At 37.2% G+C, this 23,468-nt stretch overlaps 2 pseudogenes; both read left to right on the forward strand.

Moving 5' to 3' along the window:
- The first annotated feature begins 3,490 nt into the window (after nucleotides 1-3,490).
- LOC141433208 (uncharacterized) lies at nucleotides 3,491-9,940 on the forward strand (annotated as a pseudogene).
- Nucleotides 9,941-11,983: 2,043 nt separating this feature from the next.
- Nucleotides 11,984-23,301, forward strand: LOC141433767 (odorant receptor 46a-like; annotated as a pseudogene).
- The last annotated feature ends 167 nt before the right edge of the window (nucleotides 23,302-23,468 follow it).

Raw genomic sequence — 23,468 nt, forward strand, 5'->3', positions numbered from 1 at the left:
TCGCTCTTATTTTATTATATTAATGCTGTCCTCTGACTTTCATGCCGTTGTGGTATTATAATTAATTAGTATTTTCAGGTTTTGGTATATGACTTATAACTTTATAAGTTAAATTTTAAAGAATTGTACGTACTATAATTGCAGTTGTTTGTGCGATTTAAATTAATTTAATTTTGGCAAATATAATTATTCTTCTTTTATCTTTTTATTATGTAAAAAAGGGATATGGTTGAAATTAAATGTGATATAGGTAGGTACCTACTTTGTTATTGCAAAAACACAACCAACAAGTTACATAAATATAACTACACCATGATTTGCCTCATAGGCATGAAAAATTTAGATATATTAATGATATACAAATTTTGATAGTTCTACATATTTTGAGACTGATTGATATTGTTATATTGCTGGCATAGATCTTAGCCTTATTTGTAGTACTCATATTATAAATATAACCAAAACTTACCACCTCAATATTGAATGTGTATCTGATAACTACTTGTAATTATTAAACATATAATTTAGATGACCCAGTAGTCTATATCAACAATTTCTATATCATTTCTGCATGTAGTGCTGCATTTCTGTAGTAAATGAAGTATATGCATGCCGTTAGGTTTATGAAGTTATAATAATATAAATAAATAAAAAAATATAATTATAAATAAATAAATATAATTTGTATTAATTACTATTTGCTCTTGCAACTCCATTGTGAATGATTTGTTTCACACAATTCATTATTTTCTGGGATAAAAAGTATCCTACACATGTTAATCCGGTTACATATTTGAATATCGAAAGTTAAAATATCTACGGGTAAAATGTCGATGTTCAAAATATCGAAAATTAAAATATTGACTGTATCAAAATATCGAAAATTAAAATAACGAAAGTTTATATTGTCGAATGGTTAGATAATCTACGTCCAATATATCGAAAATATATTTATCTACAAAAGTGACATCGAAAGATATAAATATCGAAGTCCAAAATATCGAAGTACAGAGTATCGAATATCCTATGTATGAACAATAAGCTGACAGGGTCGACGGAGCTCCGCTTCGCGGAGCCCCTGTTCCACTCAGTTAAGGCGCTTCGCGCCTTGCCGCAATGCTAACCTAACCTGACCTATTGAACATGAATTACCAAAAATAACAACGCACGAGCCGAGCGAGCGAAGCGAGCGTGCCGCGGGAGCGGCCAGCGAGTGCTAAAAATGACTAGATTATGTAAAATAAATGCTATTAAGAGAAAGGACCAATAAATAAAGCAGATTTGTATGTACGATATTTTAATTTTCGACATTCAAATATGTTGACATTTACAACTTAGATATATTGGCTATCAATATTTTTACTCATTCAATATTTTAATCAATCGACATTTCAATCTTCGACATTTTGACCATAGGTATAACAACTTTCGATATTGTGATACAATCGATAATTTAATTTTCGATATTTTGAACATTGACATTTTAAGCATAGGTATTTTAATTTTCGGTATTTAAATATGTAACCGTTAATCCAACTATAAGTGTGCCATGTTTCATCTAAAACTGTTCAGCCGTTTTGCATGATGGAGGATCAAACATACTCTTGTACATCTATGCTTTGTGCATCTGTATATCATTGTAATCTGTTTTTTTTTCATGTGTTTTAGGTACATGCATATGCATACAAACAAACATTGAAGCATGCAAACTTTACATTCATAATATTATTATTAGTACAATATCTGCATGTTTGTTTGATTGGACAGTAGCTGACTTAGTTATGATGCATGCCTGCTTGGTTGAAAGCTTTGCATTAAGAATACCTGATTGACAACTTGTATGTTCTGCGGCTTATTTATATGCTTGCTTGTATTTGTCAGTTGCATGATTTACAGGATGTTAGGTAAATAGTAAACTATGAACTGCAGATTGGGACTTAAAACATTCTATAAAGGTGCATAAAGTTTCAAAATATTTGCTCTTATCTTTCACTGAGGTTCTTTTTGGTATTTTTTTATTGTTTGTTTTCTTAATATTGCTAAAATGGAAACATTTTGCATTTTTGACCTCTTGTGCTGATAAGAAAATGCAGTAGCACTAAACCAGTAGCCAATCCTTACCTTAAACACATGCCTATTTAATGGTATTGAAAACAACACAAACATTGTCTAGTTTTAGAGTGAAAAGTTAACAAAAAACCAGGAATGATTTAACTTACTAATGCCCAAGTCAAATTTTTGATTTATAAACATCAAGCTTTATGTTGTTTATGATAGTTTGATTTAAAATTACAATAAGTCTTTTATAAAGGACTCTGGGCGTTAGAGGATAATTTTATTACATACCTAACTTAACTTTATTTTTTTTTATAAAAAATTATATATTATTTTATGATTTACCCATTTATCCCTAGCCATATCAATTATTCACTATGGAACAAGTTAGATGTAGTAAAATTGACTCCTTTTCCCCTTCTTTAATGTGTTTAGGGTTCTGGTTAGTGGTATGTATGATTAAAAATAAAAACAAAGTTAGCAATATTATATCACAAAACATAAGTTACAAACAAGACAAGTTGTGATTATTATCTGATAGCACATGTATTCAGTAATATGAAGGATTAGATACCAAAGGCTTAATTTCAAGAATCATTACCAAAAGGTCCTTACCTTTGTTAAGTAAATTTCCGAGGAAGTAAATACACTTAACAGGTCTTTTATAATTGCAGGAACACTAAGTACATCGCAGGAAACTATTTCCAGTTTGTATTTTTATAGTTTTTAACTAATTCATTTCACTCAAAAACTGATTTCTTAATTATGTACAGTATAATATAAATGGAATGTACTATAAACAAAATAATTATATTGTTAAAAACGTAGTAAAAAGTAAGGTAACACTCCCATGACGTATGTGAGACAACAATTTTATTGTCAAAGCTAGTTGCTGTCTGCTGTCATTGTCAAGTCAATCAAAAAAGATTCACGTTTGAAGTTTGAAAAAAAAACAAAAAGGCGCGGCCACATGCAAATCGCTCAACGTTCGTACCCAGTGTCAAATCTGGTCACGTGACAAATAGTGATAAAGCTGAAAATGTTAAGCTTGGAAAAAAAAACCTCTTCAATTTCGGCTAAAAGACTGTTTTTTTTTTTTCATTAACACCAATTTATTTTATTTGTACCACTGCCACGACTGCACCGCGACGATAGGGACCGCACGACACGAACTTCGAGTTTGGAGTTTCGTAGTAGCCCTGCTGCAAGCAGCCATCTTGTCGCTCCTGCTCGACGTGGCTACTTGACGCTACCTTTTTTTGAGTCGCGGGAAATTCAAAATCACATTCAAAACGTGGTCACGTGACAAGATTTATCGCTGCAAACGAACGACGAGCAACGAGCGACTGCATGTGGCCGCACCCTAATCTGTCTTAGTCTAACTTAAAAACGCGATTTAGATTTTTTTATTTGCCAATGCAATAATAGTTGGCAACATTGAGTGTAATGTCACTGCTCGCGTTTCGGTTTCGCATTGCTTTTGCTTGTCTTGTCTTTCCTCCATAATCGACAATGGCAGATGCGAAGCAAGGTATTGTATATCTTTTCCGTAATTATCTCATAAATTACTCAATTCCAAAAGACACGTCGATAAAGATAACTTAGGCTAGAATTAGAATAAGTTGTTACGAACGAACTGATACATTACAGTAGGGCAGAGCATGTTCATAAGTGCCCAAGCCATGCTGCGCATTCAATGTAATTTTTTGTCACCTTTATAAGTATTTGGCATGCTAAACTGTGCTAAAATGTATTTTCAACCATTACATTTTACTATTAAAACTGCAATAACTTATCATCCTTGAATTGATTTTTTAACATCGATTCAATTCTGCCATGAGCCGATTTCAATTGAATCACTAAAATAAGACAAAAATGATGGTCGGCAGTGTCAGTGTAACGGTTGTTTACTTCCCCAATGTTTGTGTATTTACACTTGCTGATCTTCACTACTTTAAATGTATATCACTTGGTTCTATGATAATGTTAATTGTCAAAATTACATACTTGATTGCAGATATGAATAATGGAACATCCCAGTCTCGATCTGTGCTGGCCAAACCTCGCCTTGGAACATTTGGCTCATCAGGGTTTGGATCCAATACATTTGGTATGTATTTAACTCTACCAATTTCACATGCATATATTTCACTATAACAACAATTGTTTTTGTAAACAACAATCCTTGTAACTAGTTCAATTAAATTCCAGGCTCTATTCTACGTCCGTCCCAGCTGAAACCTAGCAATAATCCATTCTTAAAAGTCACTGATACGGAAGAGGTTGCCAAGAAACCTGAAAGTGAAACTGACAAAACTGAAACTGAAGAAAGACAAAAAGAAACAAAAGAAGATGCACCCAAATTTGTACCATTAGGAGCAACAGGGGCTGCTCCAAGGAACTCCAGCCATGTGCCCACCCCAGCCCAGCCTGCATCTGGGACTTCCGGGTTTGTTTTTGGGCAGAACCTGAGTGAGAGGGTGGTTATACAAGAAAATATTAACAATGGTGATGCAGGACCATCTGAGCACAATATAAGCAATGGCACCTCTGAGTTATTGTTCACTAATGCAGCTGCTTCTGTTAAAGAAAATACTCAGGTTTGTCAATTTTGTTGTGCATCATTTTAATATATTTATGTATTCAAGGAACACAATTTTTAACCGAGGAAAAAAACAGAGAAGGTTCTCAAGTCAATGCATTTATTAATTTTTTTTAATGTATATAATTATATATAATTTTTTTTGGATGTTTGATTTCTAATAGTTTAAAAAAGTTGTATAGTAGTAAAACAATGAGGGCTATCGTTTTTTGTCTCACTAGATGGCGCACTGTTGCATGAGGTTTTTAAGTATGGCTTTCAAAGTGTTATTACCGGTGTGAAAACAAAGTTTAGATTAAAATCATATTTAATACACATTAAAACCATACCATAAAAATATTGAGCATGCCACAGTGTTGCATAGTCCCCGTTTTGTTCGGAAAAAAGGGAGGACAAAGGTTTCCGAAAAACAAAACTGTCTCAAAACACAGACATTCATTGCCCCGGAATGCATATTTGCCATATTAATTTCAGATATTGCAAAATATTCACAAAATTATTCTAATTATAAATAAACCCGCGTAGCTCACCCAAAAACTATGAGATTTGACATTTCGGAGACCTCATGCTACACTAGCGCCTCTAGCGGCGAATTCATACGCGATAGCCCTCATTAAGGGTGTATTTTTATATATTTTTAAAACATCTTATGCCCCCGCTTTTATGTTGATAAATTTAAAAAAATAATGTTGCCTTAAGAAAAAGTTTAAATGAAAAGTATTTGTTAATTATGCTTATTGTTAGTGAAAAACAGTGTATAAAGGTTCTAAATTTATTAATTTAATGGCTGAACAAAACTTTAGAATACATTTAACATACTAAATCATCTCATTATTTTGCCTTAAAATCACTCTTGCTCTCAAATTTTGGCATGGTTTTTCTGGAAGCCATCTTTTGACTGAATTAAACCTTCTCTAGATATTTTTGTACAAGCAGATATAGAGGTTTCTGTTGTAACTTTTACTGCTCCTTCTACTGCTTGGGTGTGGTTGGGCAGACGTAATAACCCTCCTTCTTCGCAGTTGGGTAAAAACAGTGTTAGGTTGTTTCCACTGCTGTTCTGAGCAAACGCGGCAAGTTGTTTTTCTGTGCGAGGTTGTTTCGCTACATGTTCTTCCTCATTATTGTGTGATTGGTGTTGTTTTTTATTTAAACTCAATCGCCTTTAGTCGATTTTGAAGAAACTATAGCACTAAGAGTTTTTTGGGATGGGATGTAATAAAACTGAAGACCTTATTCACTTTCTTGTGGAATGTGATCAGAATAAGGACATCAGAGTCAGGTATTTGGATGGTATGGGCTTGTTTAATGGAGGTGTAAATGTAATTCTCAGTCGACCGCTTTAAGAAGAAGCGATGCGAATTTACAGATTCATTGGACGGGCCTTTGCATCCAGAGACATGGTTTCAGTGCAAGGGAGAGTGTAATATCTGTCTGTAGTGTGGTGTATATATCTGAGGCTCCCCATGAGGCTGACATAGTCACATTTGGTGGGCTAAAGCCTTGATAAAATATCAGAGGGAAAAAAAAAATTACCATGCATAACTTTTTACAGTGGTCCGATTTTTAATGTCAAAAACCCCCTGTTGTTACATGACATGTTATTGTGTGTGTGACCTGAACTCTAGTGGCAAAACCTATAGCTGCAGTGATTTAAGTAGTCTGTTTTCAACCAATAACATGAAACTGTTTTATATAGAAAATGCAATGCTTCACTTTACATTTAGTTTTTTTTTTATTTATGCCTCAGTGTGAGACTGGCTGCATTACAGACTGACTTACTTATCTGTGTTTTTTTTTATGCCATTTGCATAAAGTGCGGTATTGTTTGCTTCGATTCATAGATAAGTTGGTCAATCTGTAAGTAGTTACTGTCTGACAATTGATTTGAAAGTATCAAAGTCAAAATATCTTTATTCAATTTAGGCTATAACAAGCACTTATTAATGTCAAAAAAAAATCTACCACCAGTTCGGAAAAACCTCTGTTGAGAAGAATCCGGCAAGAAACTCAACAAGGTATATTTTTTTAAACAGATTTACAATATTATTAATTGATATCTATATATCACAAGTATTTAACACAACTTTATTTTTAACACAGTAGGTTCGCTATTTAAAGGGGTTGCTAATGCGGATTGGAAATATTTCCAAATATCCCTGTCCATGATATAATCATTAATTTTATAATACGCCTTTGATATTAATGTCTTCTTGACAATATATCTGAATTTTGTATCCGTTTCATCTACAAATGAACGAATTTTATTATAAAAACGTATGCAATTTCCCAGAAACGACTTTTTGGTTTTAGCCAGTCCGTAAGATGGAACTGTAAGCTTCCCGTGTTTCTAGCAGCCTTTGGCTTATCGACGTTAGTGGGAAAATCACATATGTTCTTCCTAACATACATGATTATATCAAAAACATAAAGCGAAGGCAGGGTTAGGATACCTGTTTCCTTAAAAAAAGATCTTAAAGATTCACGCGTCTTCAAATTATAAATAGCTCCAATTGCTCTCTTTCGTATGATAAAAATTGACTCAATGTCTGCAGTAGATAGATCCACATAAAATAAGGCTGTACACAATATATACCTATCGTTTTATTTAACTAAAATAAAGTGTATTTTTTATTTGACTTATGGCTTAGAATGATTAGTGACATGTACCCAATTGTATGGTCCAGGAGGAGTGCAGCAACAGCGACTCCAACAGCGGCGGCGAGGGGCTCGCGGCGGCGGCGGCGGAGTACGAGCGCTCGCACGCGCGGCCGCCGCTCCCTGCCGCCGCCGTCACCACCACCGGCGAAGAGGGAGAAATCAACGTCCTGCAGGTAGAGAGTCACTTACTTACAATGTGACAAGCAAGTTCTGAGACGAGAGAGTGGCGGCAATTAAAGAAAAATAGGATGGGCAACACGTTCAGTGGCTAAAAAAATACGTAACACAGGTTATTCACATACGCGCATATGAAATGTAAATGTAGTCTTACTATACTTCGCGTATTAGTGCAAATGTGCCCAACCAGCTTTTCATTGGTTGGTTAAAATTCAATTTTATATTATATTTTAAGGTTTCCAAGAGGAGGTTTGCTTTACATTGCTTGTGCCAGAACTTGCTTGTTGGAATATAACATACACATTATTCAACACATCCAGTGCCAAGAACCTAACAGATGGTTGTGTTTTAGATGTGGTAGCAATTAATGTGATAAGGTGACATTACCTCCTATGCAGTTATGCATAGCCACACTCGATCATGGCATTCTAACGCACTAGCAGAGCTAACATAGCGGATTCTACAGAAACCTTAGTAGCTTTACTGAACAAAAACCTAGATTTTTTTTATTAGGTATGTTGATCGACGGGGACCCAATGAGGGCTATCGCGTATGAATTCGCCGCTAGAGGCGCTAGTGTAGCGTGAGGTCTCCGAAATGTCAAATCTCATAGTTTTTTTTGGGTGAGCTATGCGGGTTTATTTATAATTAGAATAATTTTGTGAATATTTTGCATTACCTGAAATTAATTATGAAATTAATGCGTTACGGGGCAATGAATGTCTGTGTTTTGAGACAATTTTGTCTTTCGGAAACCTTTGTCCTCCCTTTTTTCCGAACAAAACGGGGACTATACAACACTGTGGCATGCCCGATATTTTTATGGTACGGTTTTAAGGTGTATTAAATAAGATTTTAATCTAAACTTTGTTTTCACGCCCGTAATAACAGACTTTGAAATCAACACTTAAAAACCTCACGCAACAGTGGCGCCATCTAGTGAGACAAAAAACGATAGCCCTCATTGCATAATATAGTGTACCTAGTGTAAGCAAGTAGTAAAGAGATTTTCGAATACAGCGAATACAGAGTTTTGTGTCAATACAGTAATAAGAAGTGGCTTAAAATTAAGTTCAAAGCTTTTGTGATATATATTTAGTTACAAGACGTGAAGGTAATATAAGCATGATACGACTAAAATAGTTTATCACGTTATATGATTAATGGGGATATGGCTTGCACTGCACAACAGGTATCGTGATCACATGGAGTGTTCAAAGCCTCAAATAAGAAAAAAAAAGTATTGTGTTTGGTTTCACCAAGTCCGTCTTTTGTTTAGATATCGTGCCGACTATTCGCATGGGAGTCTGGCAGCTGGCGCGAGCGCGGGCGCGGCGTGCTGCGGCTGAACGACCCGGCGGGGGTGGGGGTCGCGGGGCGGGGGTCGCGGGCGCGGGGGTCGCGAGCGCGGCGCGGCTGGTGGCGCGTGTGTCGGGGTCGCTGCGCGTGGTGCTCAACACCAAGCTGTGGCCCGATATGGTGGTGGAGCGCGCCGGCTCCAAGTCCCTAAGGATCACCGCCGTCGACGCGCAGCAGCAAGTCAAACTGTTCCTTATTATGGTGAGTACTATGATTTAATTGGATAGTTAAAAAAGTCGCCATGAAAGTCACTACTGAATACTGATCCTCAACTGAAGTCACAACCACGACCACTCTGTCAAGAGTGTACTTCGAAGAGAGATATTCATGATTGTGTGTTTTAATTTGCAGGGTGCCCCGGGCGACATAGTGCAGTTGCACCGCGCGCTGTCGATGCGCATCGCGGCTAGCAAGCGCGCGGCGGCGGCGGCGGCGGGCGGGGCGGGGCGCCGCGCGGGGCCGCCACCCGACGCGGCCGAGACGGGCGAGGCGCCGCCGCCCGACGACCGCCTCGCGCCGCACGACCCTGCCGACCCCAGCGACACCGACCCCCGCGCCGACAGCGACGACGACCTTCCCGAACACACCGACACCAAACCCCTCAAGAGGAAAGAACCGGCCGACGACGAGACGTCCCCCAAGAGACAGCGCCCTGATATACTAATAGAGTGACCGATCGCCGCGCGCGCGCGACAACTAGGACACTGATCGTTCCGCTAGCCGGATGCTCTGGGTTTACGAAATTGTGAATTAAAACAGTGTAGGGATATTTATGTTTAAATTGATTATTATAGTGCTTGTTGAATCCAGCTGTTAAATTAATAAAGAGATATTTCTAATCGGCACGGTTGAGCTATGCGTTGCATTTTACTTTCAATAGTACAAAACCATGTGAAAGCTGCTGCACTGCGTTAGCCCGCGAACAATTGTTCGGCGAATCTTATTTCACATTCCAACCTCACAGACAGTAATTACCTTATGTAGTTACAGATGTTCGGCCAGAGCTGAATGCCAAATATGTGTAATAATGATCGTTTATTGTCTGATCACTAATAATGTAAAAAATAAATAATTTTAAAATGTCAATTTTTGTTTTTTAAATAAGCCCACATCATTATAGCTGTCCTATTTACTCGTAACTGGTCATCTTTTCCAAAGGTGGGGTGGTTTAGTAGCATCACACAAAGTTATAAAAAGATCTAAAGGCGGCCTAGCGCCTTAAGTCAGCCTTTGTTCAGAAGAGGTATAGTATAACCACATTTTTTTTTCGCGAACAAGGGCAAAGCAAACTGCCGCACCATGTTTTCTCGAACCTTTCGGCATATTATCACGCCTCTGCCTTACTGCGATGTAGTAAGGCTTAAATTCTGCTCATTTGATAAGCAAAGGGTACTTAAGAATTTGCTACTACTTCCACTATACCCAGAGTTTCACTAAGATAGCGTTTAGTGTATACTAAACGTAAAAGAAGTACCTTCAAAAACCTGTATTTCCGAAGATCTGGAGTATTACCGTAATTCGCGAAATTACAGCGAAACAAACGAAATTTACCTGCTTCGCTACCTACGTACCTACGTTTGTTACTACACACAACGTCCACAACGGACCAAGTGATAAATTGGTAATTATTCATAACGCCCGGGCATTATACATACCTAATGTCTATCCCCTATTAGGCAAAGTAATAAAAAAGTGTCCCATTACTTTATTTTTTATTTTTACGTAAAATGTAATGAATCTTTAAAAGATCTTTAAACATCTATCTATATCTGTAAAGTAAGTTATCTTACCTAATATTAGAATTTTATTCTGGCTTGTTTTGGTCACAGTTGAACCTAACATGCTCCTCCTTGCTACGCTCGTCGTCGCACCTAACTTTCCGATAGAATAAATCAGACTTCAGCTAGCCAAGAATCAGCTGTAATGAAATTGCTCAACGATCATGTAGCATTATTCGGACAATGTGATAAATACTGAAGTTTAAGATAATTATTATCACTTTGCCCGCTTACCTTGTGATTATTCATAATGCCCGGGCATTATACATAATGCCCGTATTAATCACTTTGTCCATAACATACTTAGTTACTCTTAACGCCATCTAGTGAGCAAATATAGCAATCCCGACATCCTGCATCGCGCCATCGAAGTTTCTCAACTCGGACGCATAAATACAACTTCTGGCGCTCGTCCATCGGACTTCGGTCCCCATGCACTCCCAGGCATAACATCTGCCTGGCTGGCGAGATTTTTCTATTGTAGTCACTCCCCACACTTTTCATCACCTAAACAGCTCGGATCTTTATGTTTGATTTCTACTCACCTAGGTACTTATTTATTCCAATCATTTGTAGAAGCTGATAATTAACATAGACTTTAAGTTCCATTTAAGTAGTAAAGCCCCGCGTCGATATTTAACTAGCGGTTGGTGGTCGTAAAACAACTTAATTGCAGCTTAATTGAAAACGTGATTGGTAGGTACTAATGGAGGACTTGCAAAATTAACACCCTGCGACAGAAAATATTAGATTTAAACTACAGGATGTAGCTTGGAGCTCGTATAAACAAAGTTTTATGATGATTGGAGATATATAGTAGATGTAACTACTTTTCCAAAAAAAAATGCTGTGTTATGTTATGTAGGTACAGTCAACTACAAAAAGATGAATAAAATGATTGAATATTACTTTGCGGAGGTCCACATCAATGAACTGAAACAGTTACTTTACTCACCCGCAACCATTATGATAGTTACGTTTATGTAAGAAATGTGTGTTCACAAAGTTCCTCCACCTCCAACACTGTAAGAACACACACAAATCACACACCCCTCTATCACCCCTCAACCAGAGCTCATCTTTAGAGCAACACAACCGCTCACCATGCTACCAGATGTTGATATAACGAGAAAGTTAGTTAGTTTAGTTTATATGTGTATTTGTATAAAAACAAATTTGATGTTTGAGGACTTCGTTGAAAATAGATATAGTAACGTCCTGTAGCTTTTTGCTTCATGAATTTTAAAGCAGATCATCACTTTATAATTCTTAACGACTGAAAAAAACCACGTATAAGTATACTAAGTTATAAAGACCACTGTAAATCACAATTTCCGTACTGTAACTTGCTTATAGCTGAACGAAAGTTGTCAAAGATGTATCCCTCATTCCAAGCTTTCAGGCAAAATTTTGACGCCCTTGCCAGGGTCGGTTATTTCAAAATCGTTTTGAAACCGATAACCCAATTGAAACACTCCTTGCACGACGCATATCGGACTGTGGTGTGGGTTATGGTTATCACTTATAACCTACAGCATGTTATACGGGTCATTCAGGTAAGGTCGATGATGGTTGGTATGGTGGTAACCCGCTTGAGCCGCCAATCCCATTTAGGTATAAAGATATATTCAGTATTCACGAATTTAAACTCCCTCTTTTCTAGTGGACACTCCGGACACGGGCCTAGCCACCACTGTACTATAATACAATTTTCACTTCTCATGCTCTTAAAAATATTACTTTAGTCAAAGTCAACATATCTTTATTCAATTTTCTGTTGAGAAGAATCCGGCAAGAAACTCAACAAGGTACCTAAGTATAATATTTTTTTTTAAACAGATTTACAATATTATTAAATGATAAATACATATACATCACAAGTATTTAAGTCTCTGCATACCGGGACTAAAGCTCCTTCTTATTCTCAAGGGATTAAAGTATTTTCTTTTTAATTTACGGTGGAAACTCCTACACAACCAACACGGTGTTTGTAAATGGAGGATTTTATTTAGGGCGTGGAAATAACCTTAAAATGACAAATGTGCAAAAATATAAAAAAACACGATTTAATTTCCTGAAACACAACTGATTACGAATATGAATCTTTTCAATTATATTAAGGCTTAATTCATTTTATTATGCATTGTCCAATTAGTTTTAAAATACTTTTCAAACTGTTGGCTAAATATGCAAGCTTTTAAAGCGTCACTTCATAAACAATAAAAGAAAAGAAAAAAACCTCGCAACAATTTTTTTTGCTATTTCAATTTTGAACAGGCCTGTCCATTAGTTGAGCGTACGTTCTTAAAAAGTATATTGTAATTTTGAACAGTACATTGTTTTTTTTTTCTCGCATTCAAAGTGAAAAGTAGCAGCAAGTAGGCATCTCGTATCATTATGGCTTGTTTTAGTCCCTTGTTGAACAATCTAATATTTTTAACCGACTTTCTAAAAAAGGATGAGGTTCTCAATTCGAGTGTATGTTTTTTTTTGTATGTTTGTTACGCGATAACTCCGCCAATTGTGGGCCGAATTTCAAAAATGTTTTTTAGATCTAAAGTACATACTTCCGAGGTAGTTCCATTGACACCAAGTCAGGATCTGATGATGGGATCTTAGAGAAATCGAGGGCAACCCTCGAATTTTTAAAGCACACCTATAGCGATTTTGGCATTTTTAACATCAAGTCAAGTATTTACATTCAGAAAGTATAATTTGGTGAACTGGACCCTGGTAAAGAAGACCGTAGGTACCGGAACTCTGTTATAAAATGATATAACTATGCTGTGTTTGAGCTTAATTGAATCGTTGTGAAATGCACTTTGGCTACAAATCATTAAAAACTATGAAAAAACATTTTTTTTACCAAAAATGGAACCGACTTCAAAAACCTTGAAAAAATAATTTTCTACTAGTTTGAAGTCTTTGCCTCAGCACGAGCCAGCAGGAGTGATTGCAGAAGCCCACTATAATATGTAGGTGAGGTAGACGACTATAGTTCCACTCCTGCTGGCTCGTGCTGAGGCACCGACTTCAAACTAGTAGAAAAATATTATCAAGGTTTTTGAAGTCGGTTCCATTTTTAGTTACTTTTTTTTTTTTAATTTACGTTGGAAACCCCTAAACAGTCAATCATGGTGTTTGCGAATGGAGGATTATCGCCATTTTCAGTGATTGTGTATAGACAATTAGAGCAAACCAAAATGGCAAGTCAACACGGACCACGGCCCCCAGTTCCCGGCCGCCCCTCTATTACTAATCAAGGCGGCGGTCACGGAAACGGCAGGGCAGGGGGTGCGAAGAATCCCCGGGTTACGGAAGGCCGCCGGCTAAAGACGAAAGTATTCAATCAGTGCGTCCAACCCGTCATGACATACGGTGCCGAAACATGGACACTGACGGTAGGGCTGGTCCACAAATTTTAAAGTTGCTCAACGTAAAAGTACTATGGAGTTTCTCTGAAAGATCGAATTTATAACGAAGTGATCCGACAGAGAACCAAAATTATCGACATAGCCCACCGCATTAGCACGCTGAAGTGGCAATGGGCCGGCCATATAACTCGAAGAACCGATAACCGTTGGAGTAGACGAGTTCTTGAGTGGAGATCACGGATCGGCAAACGTAGCGTAGGACGTCCTCAGACTCGGTGGAGCGATGATCTTCGCAGGGCGGCTGGCAAGAGCTAGATGAGAGTGGCCAAGGATCGTGCTCAGTGGCGTGCCATGGGGAAGGCCTTTATCCAGCAGTGGACGTACATGGGCTGATGATGATGACTAATATTTAACCTCAAAATGACAAACTGCAAAAATATTTAAAAACACGAATTATTTTCGTGAAACACAATTAATGATGACGAATATGAATATTAAATTATATGTACCTATAAGATAAATTAATTTTATGACCTATGCATAGTACAATTAGATTTAAAGTAGATTTAAATTTTGAAACTCGGCTAGCATTTAAAGCGTCACAACAAAAAAAAAGAAAAGAAAAACCGCGTAACATTTTTTTTACTATTTGAATTGTGAACAGGATGTCCATTACGCGTATTGAGCGTACGTTTCTAAAAAGTAATATTATTGCAATTTTGACCATAATGTCGTTTTTTTCCTTGCATTCAAAGTGAAAAGTAGTGTTTAAAGCGAGACTAAACAACCACAATGACTTGTTTTAGTCCCTTGTTGAACAATCTACTCTAAGTTCTCGCATTTGCGGGTGTAAAATCATTACCTTGAAGTGGTCACAAGGCACCCATTGTATGTGACCTATTGGACCGGCATTTCACGAGTTTCAATGAATTGTATAAAAAAACAATCACTACATAGTGTGTACACATGTACACACTGTATGATGGGAATGGTCTGTCTGAACTCATAGAGATACTAATATAAAAGTTGCTTACCTATGTATTTATGGGTTCAATATGTTGCATAAAATCTAATCTCATAATTTAGTTTCTCATAACAACCTTTAGCAGAATCATCATATCACCGAATTATTTTTCGCATATATTTTTTCTCGTACTATCAATTTCTCATAATTTTGTAAAGCAGAATATTAACATCACATAATATCGATGGGAATAATATTTTTATGTTCGAATAGTTGCTACGCAGAAAGACATATCTCATAATATTACTTTGCATAAGGATAATAAAAAGCAGAATAAAATTTTACTAAACATTCGTTGCAATTAAATTACGGTGATTATTTAGGCAACAGTAAGATTCTGGCGTGCTGTTGTGGCCGCAGTTCTAACCGAACCCAACCTACTATGTAACTGCTGTTCTGTTCTGGCGCTTTGCCTGCTGCTGTTACAGCACGCTTACTTTGCTGGCCTTACTTTAATCTTAACCCATTCTTATGGTAGCTGTTAGTTCCTTTAACCATGTCATTACCCCATGTTAAAGTCAGCGTAATTTACTTAAAATTCCGTGAAAATACAACAGTCCAAACTTTCATTTTGCTATGCCGTTATGCCATATAAAATTCGGCGATACTAATGATCTGCTATTTAATATTCTGTAAAAGTATATTCGGCGATAAGAGTGTTCAGCTATTTAATATTCTGTGAAATGACTATTATTCGAACTGATAATTATGCAAAGTTATGTCCAGCAGTGGACGTCTTCCGGTTGACATGATGATGATACTGTTGTGCATAGCCATAACTAATTGTCTGTCTGCGCCACGCCACAGTCCATGTTCACTATCACCTAATAAATAGTAGATTGTTCAACTAGGGACTAAAATAAGCCATATAATGACACGAGATGTTTAGTAGCTATAGTTCGAATGGCATTATTCTCGCGTTAAATACTACTTTTCACTTTGAATGCGAGGAAAAAAACAACGGTCTGTTCAAAATTACAATATTACTTTTTAAAATCGTACGCTCGACTATTGGACAAGACATTTGTTCAAAATACAAAAAGAAAAAAAAATGCGCTTTTATCTTTCCTTTTATTGTTTATGAAGTGACGCTTTAAATGCTTGCATATTTAGCCAACAGTTACAAAATTGAAAACTATTTTTAAAAGTAATTCGACTGCATAATAAAATGAATAGATTCATATTCATAATCATGAATTGTGTTTTACGAAATTAAATCGTGTTTTTTTATATATTTTTGCACAGTTGTCATTTTGAGGTTATTTCCACGCCCTAAAAATCCCATCCACAAACACCGTGATTGGCTGTTAGGGGTTTCCAACGTAAATTAAAAAAATATACTTTAATCCCTAGAGATGAAATGAGGAGCTTTCGTTCCGATTTGCAGAGACTAAAGTAACATTTTAAGAGCATGAGGAGTGAATTTTTTTTTTAATTCTAATTATTAATTTTTCATTATTTGTCTACTGCTAGCCAGCCTTGCCTTGTAATTGCTTTATTGTGTAAAGCCCAGTTTAGACCTGTAAGAAAACTCGTGCAAGTTGCATTACATTGTGGCGCTCGATTGACCACTACAAATTTGTTGCTTGACTGACGGCCTCGCAATGTAATGCAACTTGCACGATTTTTCTTGCAAGTCTAAACTGGGCTTAACGCACTGATGTTTGCGATCATGTTTACCGTCTCTTTTTACCCTCGTCTTATTCTTATACCATGTGAGTGGTTAAATAAACGATTGCGATTTCAAGTTTTAGACTAAGGTTGATGATTGCAGTCTCGCCACAGCACGGAGCAGATGGTGAACACGTTGTTTGTGCTACTAACGACCCTAAACACGCTCGGCAAGCAGATTGCATTCAACGCCCGGAGCGCTCGCATTGACCGTCTTGTTGAGATTATAGAAGGTCAGCCAAAGACAATCTTTGTGTATCGTCATAAATGGGGTTCAAGCGTCTCAATCGCCTCATTTTCGTGGTCACATTTTTTTATGAATGGGCTGTAGCTAGAATTTGATGACATTTTCGATTATTTTTTAGAAGTCCTCTTCTTCCACTACCTAGATAGGTAACCTGGCAACTGTAGCAGAATCTTCTTACGAGTACTTATGTCAACAAAAATGTGCCCATGAAACTCATACCGAATAAACGCTAAAATAAAGCGCTGAAATAAAGTAGGTGCACTACTTAGTTAGCTTAGGAAGCCGTGGCAGCCTTAGTGGTTTGACCTATGACCTTTTAAGGAGAGGGACGTGGGTTCGACACCGGGGTCGCACCTGAGTTTTTCGAAATTGATGTATCTACGAAATTTCATTTAAAATTTACAATGAGCTTCAAATTGATTTAAAACAGGAAACCTGCACATATTACCTGCGATGAAATTCAAATGTGTGTGTGAAGTTCCCACTCCGCATTGGGCCTGTGCCACGGCACAGGGCACTGCAGGCAGTGGGACGTATATAGACCGAGATGACGATAATGTGACTTAGTTAGCTAGCTGCCATGATATTGAATGAAGCATTATTAAAATTTTAGGACCTCTTTTCGCATCTCGAAACGCTTATCAAGAAGGGATCATGAAGACTCACGCGCTAGAGATGTCTCGTCTGCTGAAACTTTATCACGTCGCTATTTACGTGTGCGGGTTCATGTTCGGGCTGTTCCCGCTCGTCAACAGAATCCTCGGCGAGGAGGTGGAGTTCACCGGCTACTTCCCGTTTCACACTAACGACGTGTTACCGTAAGGATGTACAATGTCTCCGCTTCGCCTCATTAAGCGGACCCTTACACTCTTTCTATTTTTTTAATAATGTTTGTTCTCGGGTCTTGGATGTTTAATATGTATTTAAGACTAACCCCCTTATTCATAAAACTTAACAAGCCTATGTTAACTAACAAATGCTTTGTCCCTTTCTAACAAATACAAATGTCGAAGTGACAGATAAGGACAAACGAATTTTAGCGGCATTTTAACTAAAATAGGTTTGATTGTCGTTTATGAATAAGGAGGTAAGTATCTACATAAAAATATTTTAGAATAAAATACTTACATAAATAAATAAAAAACTAAAACAAATTACTTAAAGTACTTACCCCCTTTTTTATTTGATTTACTTAATTGAAAATACATGAAAATACATACTATACATTACACCCTATATACCTTTCTACTTTATAAGATTTAATATATCAATACTAACCATTTTATAATAAAAAAAATGGATTAGGCAAACTCTCAAAGTCAAAGTCAAAGTAAAAAAATCTTTATTCAATTTAGGCTATAACAAGCACTTATGAATGTCAAAAAAAATCTACCACCGGTTCGGAAAAACCTGTGTTGAGAAGAATCCGGCAATATTATTAAATGATATATCTACTTATACATCACAAGTATTTAACACAACTTAATTTTTAACACAGTAGGTTCGCTATTTGAAGGGATCGCTAATGCGGATGGGAATTATTTCCAAATATCCCTGTCCATGATATAATCATTAACTTTATAATACGCCTTAGATATTAATGTCTTCTTGACAATAGATCTGTAGTACATTAGTACTCTCTAAGTAGATCAATATTGGTGTTAATACATAGTGCCATAATATTTATTTATCAAATTAATATGTATTAATATATTTTCCAGCTTTGCCATAGCACTGTCGTTCAACACGCTCGTAATAACTTTCCAAGCATACGGTAACGTGACTTTGGACTGTACCATTGTAGCGTTTTTCGCACACAGCAAGATTCAACTGCAGATGGTGCGATACAGTTTGGAGCATCTGGTGGATCGAAACTGGGCGGAATCAGACACGAAAATAAATAACGCAAGTGTACCGAAAACGTTTAAAGATGTCGAGGATGCAGCATTCGGGGAGGTGCTCAGAAAAAGAGTCGCGCGCTGCGTGGAGCATTACAAGCAAATCGTGTGGTGAGCAAGTTTAGGCCGCATTGAGTTGGCACTTGTGGACAAACATTTTCCCTGAGGCTTTCACACGAATTAAACATATTAAGTACTGTATTTTTTAAACGTGCTAAAATAAAACAACAGATAACTGATTCGAGCGTTTATTCCGTATGATTTTCGTGGTCACATTTTTGTTGACATGGTAGAAGATTCTGTTATAATTTTCCAGGTTGTCTAGTAGAAGTGCCTATATCTAAAGAATAATCGGAAATGACACATTCATAAACAAATATGTCCACGATGATGAGGCGGTTGAAAGGCACTAATAATGACCAACTGCCACAGGGCAGTCCTGTTAACTAATAAATAATTATACAGTGTCTTTTCTCCTGTCGGAAATTCCGTCCTTCCGACGTAGAGATACTAACTCAAAGTTAATATTTGCGTTAGATACGGTTCACTATGGTATCTGGGCGACTGGGCTTTGCTCGGATTCTTTTTTGTTATATCGTGTTTTTTGAGAAGATACATTAAACCTAAAATAAATAAAAATGTAAAATAAAAACATGGATAAAAACTATGCCTGTCCGAGATTGGCACCATAGATGTCCTATACCGGCGCTAGCCCAAAAATATAACGACCTTGCTGATGTTAATGCTAGCTAGCAAAAGTACCTATGATCTTATTGCGCATGAAATTTAGTCTCGAGAAAAACGTAAAAAAAAACAAAAACACGCGTTGTCCCATAGATAAGAGCAAGCTCGATCGATTGATCGTCCCCGAAAACACCCACATACCAGCATATTGTATCGAAATCGTTAGAGCCGTCTCCGAAATCCCCAAAAAAATATATAAATAAAAACCGACCAAGAGCGTGTCGGACACGCCCAAATTAGGGTTTCGTAGCCATTACGAATAAAATGAGTAATATTTTTCTAAGGATTTCGTATTTTATTCGGAATCTTCCAAGTTTAGGTATATTTTATACCTTAGGCTGCTATTTACTCTTAAACTACTAATAATGCTCAAGCAAACATAGCCGTTATATTTTTCCTTTAAAGTTTGATATACTTACTACCATTCTGAAATTTTTCCACCCACCGGTTTAGATTTAAGAGGGGGGGACGCTCGATTTTAATGAAAATTTGCACTTTGAATATTTTGCAAACCAATCACTGAATCGAAAAATCGTGGTAGCAATCCCCTATTTGGTTTTAAAAGACCTATTTAACGATACCCCACACTGCAAGGTTGGATGAGAAAAAAAAATCACCCCCACTTTACGTCTATGGGAGATACCCTAAAAATTTTTTTTTTTTAATTTTGATTGTACCCTTTTGTCGGCATAGTTTACATATTATATTCTTGCAAAATTACAGATTTCTAGCATTGATAGTCCCTGAGCAAAGCCGCGGACGGACAGACAGACAGACAGACATGGCGACTTTAACCCATGGGAACTTTTGCCATTTTGGCTCCGGAACCCTAAAAATGTACAGGAGTAATAATAATATATGGGTACTATTATATATATACGGTAGTAATAAGCAACTGAATTCTTGTTTATCCAAGGTGAAGTGATTTTTACAATAAATAACGTTTATGATGTAAAGGTTCACCAGCGAAGTGGAGAAGGTGTTCGGCGAGGCCATGGTTGTGCAGTTCTTCGTGAGTGCCTGGGTTATTTGCATGACGGTGTATAAGATCGCTGGGGTGAGTTTGAAGGGGTGACACTATATGGGTCACCTAGTTTGTAGCTTGTTGTTTAGAGTATGACTTAAGACTTAGGGGCTGTTTCACCATCCATTGATTAGTGTTAACTGGCGGTTAGATGTGATGCCGTCTCTATTTGTTTTGTTTGAATAGACGGAGACGGCATCACATTTAACCGTCGGTTAACGCTAATCAATAAATGGTGAAACAGCCCCTTAGACGTTGTAGTGGTTGTTAAATTAAATGGTGGATTCATTTAGCGTTCATATTCAGTGCCCTTATTGTAAGTTTTCGGTTACAAAATACGTCTAGATCGCGTTCGCTGTATGCAAACACGAACCATACAATTTTGAACATGAAACTACCGTGAGACTCACTCATATTAAATGATATTCAATACGCACCATATAATATATCATTTAATACGAACCATACAAATTGAGATTTTAACGCGAACGCGATCGAGACGTATTTTGTAACCGAAAACTAACACTTAGGGCACAGGCTTTAGAATTAGATATGAAAAGATTAACTTTTTTGTTTCAGCTAAATATGTTTTTCCGCAGAGTTGGTCACAATGGCAATATACTTATGCTGCATGTTAGCGCAGCTATTTATTTATTGCTTTTACGGAACTCAAGTTAAGTATGAGGTAGGTTCATTTGGATTGGTTCGTTTTATTATGATCGAGTTTTAATAAATCTTTATTTAAAAATCAAAATGATTAAAAAACCCTCGAAGATCTTTTTCGACACATTGGGATCGAAATATACCACTTTGTTCATCATCATAGCACTGCAGGGCTACGAAACTCGAAACTCGAAGTTCGTGTCGTGCGGTCCCTCTGACACTTATTTATACTATTTAAATACGAGAGCAAGAGGGAGAGCACGACACGAAGTTCGAGTTTCGTAGTAGCCCTGCTGTTCTATTGGACGAAAAAAGTTCGTGTTCACATTCTCTTGCTGAGCGATGCGGGGCAAGAAGAGAATTGAAATTTATATAGCGGCGCCCGCGGTGGCCGGCGGCGGCCCGCGCCGTCTCGAATCGCCGGTGGAAAATAACCTAAACGCCCGCATATGCCAGCCATTACCTTCTAACAGTATACAATCGTCGACAGAGCGAGTTCCTCAACCGCTCCCTGTACTTCTGCGATTGGCTGTCGCTGTCGCCGCGCCTGCGCCGGCTGCTGCTGGTGATGATGGTGCGCTGCTCGCGCGCCGTCGCGCCGCGCACCGCTTACATCATACCCATGTCGCTGGAGACCTATATCGCTGTAAGGCGGTTACCTTGTCTACTGCAAAATTCGAAACTCGAAGTTCGTATTTCGTACCGGGTGGTACCGGAAAAGACTGTATTTATTGTACTCGCTCAATTCGATTCAATACATATCGTACAGAGATATATTTTTCATATTGACATTTGAGTTTGACACTGAATAATAAATAAAGTTCGAAAAAAGAAAGAAGTCCGTGAATGTTCTCGCTCGGGAGAATTTAGGTACTAAAGAATTTAAGTTCCTGAGCAGGAGGTAATAGCTGCTGTAATTTGCATAAAACATTTAAGTTTACCTAAATATATTAGCTGTATATACCTACACAACAATGGAATACCGGGTGTGGCTTGTAATATAAGCAAATAATTAAAATATAGATCATTCTCCTCAAATTGAACAACATTAGTTCAGCGACTTTTAAAAATTAGTTTTTAATTTTTATTACACTTTTAAGTTTATACGAAGAAGCAATGTAAAGCAAAATGCTTGATGTTTGTAGCGTGACAGGCGACGTCAGTTGTGTTCTAGGATGGCGTACATTGATGGCAGTATTTAATTTGTTTGAAAAAAGAAAAATTCAAAGACTCCATTATTTTTTGCTCGTATTGCAAGCCACACCCGGTATAATAACCGCTCGTTTTTTTAAATTCTCATAAATTCTCTCCTGAAAGAATGTTCTCAAGAACTTAACAGCAACATTCTCGATGCGAGAATATTCTCGAGAATTTACCATCACTACGCGCAACAGTACAATTGAGGAGCGCCACACCGCGCAGTAAACTTCAGGACTTTACCGATGCTCTCCACATGGACTTTCCACCAAAAGTCGTGACGTTTACGGCACGTCACTGCGATTCCGTACCGTCACCGTTTTTTAAGCAGCGGTATGGCCGGTCCTTTAGGCGGCCAATTTTATCGCTCCGCACACCGCAATTCACCGCATTAGGATTTGGCAGCAGTCTGATAAGCGTCTGAGACGCCCATTAGCACCATATAATCCTGCTCTACGGCCTACCTGATTCCTTCCCCCTTTTATAGGACACCGACAATAAATATTTGTTAAAAAAACATTTAAACATTTATTCTATTTTATTGACCGGCCGTTAGGCCCTTTAAAGGGCTTAGATTTTTAAACAGTTGCTGATCAGGGCACATTTTATCTCTTAGAAATCCACTGCAAACGTGTCTACTTTAGATTATAATTGGACTTGTCCCTTAGACAAGCTCTTACAAAACTAAGTACTTAATCCGCTGGACTTCAAATAAAGTAGGTATCCTGCTTTCTGTTACAGGTCCTTCGTTCGTCCTATACGTTGTTCACTTTTCTAGAGCGCAAGTAAACAACACTTACATGGTGATTGAACAGCGTAGGCTTTAAGTACTTTGTGATAATTCTGTATGAAATAATGTGAGAATAATAGTTTTAATTTCAAGAAGTAATTGTGTTTAATTTAGATATATATACATCTACAAAGACTTACAATAAATTATCACGCACGCATTATTATTATTTTAGTGTTTGAGTTAAAAGTGATTAAGTATAAG

This window comes from Choristoneura fumiferana, chromosome 12 (genome assembly GCF_025370935.1).
Source record: "Choristoneura fumiferana chromosome 12, NRCan_CFum_1, whole genome shotgun sequence".
In the NCBI taxonomy this organism is placed as follows: domain Eukaryota; kingdom Metazoa; phylum Arthropoda; class Insecta; order Lepidoptera; family Tortricidae; genus Choristoneura; species Choristoneura fumiferana.